Raw genomic sequence first — 7,481 nt, 5'->3', positions numbered from 1 at the left:
CCAGGAATCCCAGCGTGTTACTCCAGCCCCCGTTACTCTTTCCCTGCTCCTGGCCTGAAAGCCCAGCTTTCCTGCTCGGACAGCATGGAATCCCACCAGTGACCTCCCTGGAACTGCACATCCAGCAGGACACTCTGATGCACAGTTTATGCTTATGCATATTTAAGATGTTCCCTTTACACCGGATGGGTTTGTGCATTCCAGTTTTATGGCTAAAAATCCAGACAATGTTTTATTTGCGATCTCCTACCACAACCAGCTCCCAGAGCTCCTTCCCACCACCAGCTCGAAGCGGCTGCAGCCATTACCGAACTTTGAAAAAGCCCTTCCACTGTCAGTAAAACAGAAATAATCGTTTGGCTTCAGTCCTGCAAGTACTTTGGTTTTCCTTCCATTAACCACATTGAAGTCAACCGTATTTAAAAAAAATAAGAAATATATCAACAAAGCTTTGAATTTCCAGAGCACCTAGGGATTTGAAAACCTGTTGCAAACATTAATGAATTAATCCACACTAATCCAATAAGATAACTATCCCTTCCTATTTTACAGGTGTTTATACCATCAATCATTAAATCATCAGCCAAATATAGAATTGCCTTAAAAATCTGCCCATCAAGTTTTGTAAGAGTATTTTATATATTTGCCACATATATGATGAAATGTATAGTGCGTAAAGGAGACAAAGACCAATTTGAGCTTTATACCATCCCGAAGGCCACAACGCATCGCTGTGTCTCTCTTCATTCAGGCACAAAGCAGAGTGCACGGCCTGCCAGCCCCCGCTGCCACCCTCACCGCTGCACACCCACAACACCCTGAAGAGACTTTTTTTCCAATTACTTTTTAATACAACGTAGCCAGAAAACAAGGACATTGACTTGGAACTATTGACAAAACGACAAAATCATACTGTCAGATCTCTGCCATCACAGGGACAAATGGAGTCCATGACCTCCAAAAAGTACAATATCCCTATTTCACAGCTGAATAAACGTAGCCAGAGACAGTGCTACGTAAGGATCGGTGCCGTTCAGTACAGGTGATACCTTCCTGAACAATCCAGAGTGGAAAATCACAGGCTACTCCAGGAACAGAAGCAAACAGATTGAACTCCTACCCCCTATGCTTTATGTAAACATATTCCAGGTAGTCTGGCAATTGTAAAGAAGTTAATGAAACAAAGGGGAAAAAATAATTGGTTACGGTAGAAGCAACTTCTCTTCAAACTGTAAGGGATTTCTGTCTCTTCTTTTTACGTCCAAGTATTGCTTTTGTCTTTTCAAGCGGAATAAAGCGCCTCATTTCTGTCAATACCAACTCTTACAATCAAGACAATAGCATCATATATAAATCATAGCTACACTCACGAATGTAATCAAATTACAGTACATTAAAGATGGGTTCGCATGCAACAACTACATTCCCAAGACCGCCGTCGGAAAACAAAAGTGCTTCAAGTTTTACAGGGCACACAACGAGCAGATCCTCCAGCAACTGAAACCATATTTCCTAATTTTTCCTGAAGTCCTTTAGCTCACAAGAAACTTCAACTAAACCAGATGCTTGCAGAAATAGAAACATGTATATGAAAGTTGAAGATGCAGGAAAAAAAGAATTTTAATAAACATGAAGTTTGATGGAGAGCACCACTGCAGTTTCCATGCTCCAGGACCTAATTAACAGGCAATAACCGAAGGGCAATTTAGCATTTTTTCATGCACCTCTCACTCAAATATAAAACTGGGGGGTGCTTCTCTCGCCAAACTCGAAGCAGAAACTGCCCACAGTCTCTCAGCTATTTCAGACACAAAAGTTAGGCTAATTGGCTCATCAAAGTTAAAGGCTTTTTTTTAATAGAAAAAGATTTACAACCACATAAAGTGTTTCTAAACCAAATACAATCAGATATTTACTTGACCCTTATGATAGCTCGCTCTCATTCTGGCTAACAGTCCTTGAACTAAATCCATTTCAGAGTGGCTGTACAGGCATTATTATGGCTTGGTTTGGTTCAACTAATTCAAATCATTCCTCAAAATTAAAGGTCGCAATTTCTTTAGCGGATGAAAAGTTTTAAAGTTTTTCTTTTAACTGTAGTTTACAAAAAAAAATCTCAAATAGGCTTCTGTTAATTTAAAGTAGTTACATTTTGAAAAAAGAATGGCCCCATCTTTAGCCAAAATAAATGAAGCAGCTGTAGTTTAAACCCAGGTGAATCTGTTCGGTTAGCTGACATCAGAAGAAAAGCATCATGACTCCCATGAATTATTTTACTTCCTAATGTTTGCTGACAGATCATGCAGTCTGTTGGATACAACCATCGGTGATCTCACCAGGTACCTTTGAGGATTACTTATCCACAGGCTCAAAGGCTGAGAAGCAAAAAGGAGGAAAATAAAAACCCTGCAAAGAGGAACAAGAAGGACAAGGTGAGGTGCCTGGAGCTCAAACACTGCAAAAAGGAGAGGTGCATCGTAGCAGAGACAGAAGAAAGTGCTGCGCACCAATGCACGACATTGCTCCTTAAACGACACCTCCTGTGAATCTGGAATTGAACATTTTACACATCTACGCTCCACCGAGTGAATAAGCGAGCCTACCTCCTCTGCAGGGGTGGCAGGGCAGCAGCTCGCACAGACACACCAACATTTCTCACAGCAGCGCTCCTCGCCCTCAGCCACACCGGGCAATAAGCAGCGCCCTGACAGGTGCACGCAGCTCTGCCCTAACCCACACCGCAGCCAGCGGCCATCCTGCCCGCTCTTTTCCAGTAGCACGCTTTGAAGCTACACAAAGTTTTATTTTGTAAAATTCATGATTAATTTTGTCTGACAGATGAAAAATACAAAGCTATCAATAGCTCAGATCCATAAATAGCTCATAACCTGGGCACAAACTTATTAATCACAGCAGAAAGCAGCCCTGCCCATCTGGCTTCTGCAAACCTCCATTCTTACAGCCTTCTTCGCCTGTCAGCTGACTGTGGTGACTAACCTTCATGCCTCGATGCTTACGGCCACATAATAATCCTTCTCCTTCCTAAGTAAGCTTCAACAAACTCAGCTGGTGGCAACCAGAGGTTATTATACCTCTCAGGGCTCTTGCATAGCCTACGTGAAACGTGCCAGTCACCTCAGCAACAGTCTCAGATCAAGCATGAGAATCTCCTGTAACAGAACAAACTAAAACTGAACAGTATCCCCAGTTTTAAAGGATTCTCCCTGGACAGTGAAGGAGTGCAGGACCCGACCCTGCAAAGAGTTCATGCTTTCTGGGTCTGATGGAGGACAACCTCAGTTTCTTCCCATTCCCTGAGCTATGACCATCACGGCGTTGCTTTAACGTTTCATCCAGAACGTGACTGCTGAACTGATGTACTCAAAGAATACAAAAATGAAAAGCTATTTATCTGGGTTGCAGTAAACATGAAAGAAAAAAAAAGCACTAAAAAAAGATCTGACAAGTTCAAGTGAATGCTCTGCATTTAGCTCTTGTTTTAGAGCAACAGTCTGTTATGTTGGCTTCTCTACAGTTTAATGATTTCCTGTTAAGAATTTAAAATTAGAAGCCTCCAACAACTTCCCCATAAACTATTCTCAAGGTTCCTTTAATATCCACATCAAGGAGATATAGTAGGTTCATATGTTATCCATGTCAGTTCACTTCCTTCCCACTTCAAAATAAGCACATTGCAGGAAAATTCAGCAGGGTTTTTATTGTTTTCTTAGAACCTTTCCTTCCACTAAGTATGTCCAGCTATAGTAATTAGAAAAAATAAAACCGTTCACTTATACAAGCTCATAATTGAACCATGACAAAACGAGAACCGCTGGTCTAATCTGAAAAACCCAAATATGCCAGACTGTAATCCAAATCCCAATCTCCCATTGATGAGTTAGCCTGAATCTTGAGCCACATTTGCACTAAACTTCACCTCTATTAACACATCAGTTTCACAAACACATTTTTGCTCTCGACAAGAACCTTCTGTTTACCGAAAGCTGGCAAACAACAGTCTCGCACTGGCAGCGTATGAAACAGATTCCATCTTTTTCATCCAGGCATTCTAGAACTTTACTCCTGCAAAACAGACAGCATTTGTTTAGTATTTTTCACTTATACATCTCAAACTATGCAGCCCTCTTTATTCTTTTGACCTGCAAACAACAGAATAATTGCAGCAGTTGCACTATTACACCAAATTTCCAAAATGATTTGCGATAGGCATATAAAAGGCATGCATCCCATCTCAGTTCCTCACTGGGTCAATGGAAGGACTCGCCAGCACTAATCGCTACCTTTTGACAAAAACTCAGCATCTATACCTATCCACCAAAAATGCTCATTATGCGAACACTTTCTAATTAATTCCAGTTAAAAATAAGCCAGGTGAAACTGCAAGTGACTTAACCTGACACAAGAACACACCAGTGAAAAAAATGTATCAGTAGAAGAGGCAATCCTGCTGCTTCTTGCACAGTCTCTAACAAATGCACAGCTCCTAATTTGGCTGAAATATGAATCTGCATGCACAGCTGGGAAAAACCCACTGCCACCAAAATCCCTCTCCAGTTCACAGCTCAGCCAGAGTCAAAAACTGTGAGACAAAGTCAACCCTGCTACTTTCTCCAGTAATTTGCCGACCAAATGGACTTGTTAGCCATGAAACCATGGGTCTACATACAGGTTTGGAAACGCTCATGTGAACAACCCCCACTAGCAGAGGCGAATTTCAGCAACTCACTGTTGTCCAGAAATAGTAACTTGGCACCAATACTTGGTTGCAATTTTTATTTGTTTTTTTAAGACTTTTGAGTTTTTTAGTGGTGCAGGACAAACATCAGTCTTCAACCACATTCTGTTGAAATTACACAACCACCTTCCTTTGCAGATGTAAAGTCTCTTCTATATGAAGTTATTCAACAGAGGGAATTACGACAACCAAGAGGTCGTTTGATCTCTAGGGGCAGCTTTTATAACAAAAGACTATGATTAGATTTTCTTGATGCGTTTACCCATTATTAGGCTTGTCTGCACCCCCCATCCACTACAACGATGCACAGACCTACAGAGCCACTGCACTCCATACGCTTTACATGTGAGTTGTTCAGATACCCAGATGCATCTTCAAAAGCCAAGATTACAGAAGACAGGCTGACTGACTGCTTTTGCTTAAACACCACACATTACCACTTCGCTTTCAGACACAGGCAGTTTAGTCAATGTCCTCTACATGTTTCCCTATATAAAAAAGACAAAAGAAAAGAGAATGATACCAACAAAGATAAGAATATCCAACAGAACCTCTGCCAACAAGTACTGGAGTCAGAAAGGCTTTCTAACATCTGCAACTATTAATGAGTAATTGCATTAAAATAATTTACGCATGCGAAAAGCACATCATTTAATGGAGCCATTTTGCTAATAGGTTCCCAATGCAGCTTAAGGAAAAAAAAAACCATTTAACAAATAGTATACCTTTTAAGTTTAAAAGTATTTGGAGAGCTAACCAGTTTTGTAATTGAACAGATTTTTTTAAGTCTGCTTTGCTACTATGGTACCTTGAATGGTTACCTCCTATCTCAACACGATTCCATGTATTTGTTTAATGCTTTTAACATGTTTAATTCACGTACACTGAATCTGCCAATTCTCTAGTAATGCCTTTAAGAACAAAATCTGCATCTACAATAGAAGATCACCAAGTTGTTCAATACATAAATACATCAAGCCATTCAGCACTAATAAATAACAAATGCTACTATATCTACATTTTATTTCTACCTAGAGATTAAATCACATTTGTCATAAAGATTATTCCTCAGGCTCTACCAAAATGAATTACAGGCTGAATACATAATATACTCCAGGGAGAGTTTACACCATGTCCTTCTTTCATAGATATGTTTATCTCTTCTCCTTGAATATGCACGCTATAGTATTGTCTACAAAAAATTACAGGACAGTGAAAGGTGTAGCCTAGCTATTTTTCAAGATGTAGTAACTTATCAGGAAGATAAAGTCCACCACCACAGCACTGTCTCAGAAAGTATGTTTACTTTAGCTGCTGTCTTCAGAAATCTTGGTAGATACTTAGTCTTAAAGCAAAATAAAGATTATAAAGTTCAAGAATTACCATTTTCTATGTATTCTCAGTACTCTTTCCTTCCTGCCCTGGAAAGCTGCCTTATCTGTCCTCTCCTGATAGGCCTCCAACCCTTCCACACCAGCTCTCCAGAAAGGAACTGGGGTAAACAGCCTCTGCCTCTTGGAGGGCTAATTGCCAATAGAAACCAGCTGTCTTTCCTCAACTGAAAAAAATCCACACCATCTCAGAAAAGAAAAGAAAAACCTGAAGCCACTAATGGGCAAAAGGAACAAAAAGACAAAGCAATTTCCCATGGTCTGTTTATGTGGCATTCCTTTCTTCCCACCCCATAACATTTCTTTCTGCAAGTAAAGGACAAAGAATAAGGTCCTCTCACAAAACAGGGGGAGGAATAGCAACAATTTATTATTATTAAAAACAATCCCCAAAGTGAAACAGCAGCAGCTCTGCCTCCTGTAACTTTTAAAATAAAAAGGAATGAACAATAAGCTGAAGTCGCAGTCCTACATAAGTTAAGAAAACCAAAATAAGACTTGCCAGAAGGAGAAATATTTCTTAGCACGGTTAGTACATCTAGGGCTTGGGTTTCCTCTATCTACGTGTGTGATAAAAAGTTTGAAAAACGCAAAGTATTTAACCCTTATTTGAACGAAAGTTGTTCAAGAGCATGCTGGAAGCTGCCAAACTTGAGCGATGCGAACCGAGCGTGGGATCAAAACCCACACCGAATAGTAACCTCCGAGTCCTGGCCGCGTTGCGCGGGGCTGGCTGAGCCGCTGGCTGCCCCCAGCCTGGGCTCCCCCAAGCGGTCCCACCCCAGCCGGCCCTAGCGGGGGGCGCGGGAGCCACAGGAGGAAGAAAATCCCGCCTGGAACGGCCCGGTATGAGACACTGACCCAGCCCAGCGCCACCCCGGGGGCAGGGGCTCGCTGGGGCGGGAGCAGCTGGTGAGGCAGAAGCTGGGGACCCCCCGGGCGGGCAGGGCGCCGCGGTCACCTTAGCGCCCCCTCAGCCGGTCACCGCGGGGGCCGCGCCCGCCAAGGCCCCCCTCACCGGGGCTCTCCGGGGACGAGGGGACAGCCCGGGCCGCCCTGGGGCTGGCAGCCGGGGGGCTCAGCCGCGGGGCCCCCCAGGCCCGCGTTGGCTCCGGGGAAGGCGCCGGACGATGGCGGTCACCTGAAGGCCGGGCCGCCCTCCCGCCACCAGGCAGCGCGCACCGCCGCGCTCCGCCTCTCCCCGCCGCTGCCACCGGGGGCCGCGCAGCCCGCGTTCCCTCTCAATCCCTCTGCGCAGCCCGGCCGCTCCCCCGCCCTCAGCCCCGGGGGTCGGCGGGCCCGGGCCGGCGGCGGGCGCGGGAGGCGGCGCGGGA

The sequence above is a fragment of the Falco rusticolus genome, chromosome 1, assembly GCF_015220075.1.
Source record: "Falco rusticolus isolate bFalRus1 chromosome 1, bFalRus1.pri, whole genome shotgun sequence".
Lineage (NCBI taxonomy): Eukaryota > Metazoa > Chordata > Aves > Falconiformes > Falconidae > Falco > Falco rusticolus.
The sequence above is the reverse complement of the archived record's forward strand: the minus strand, read 5'-3'. Positions refer to the sequence as shown.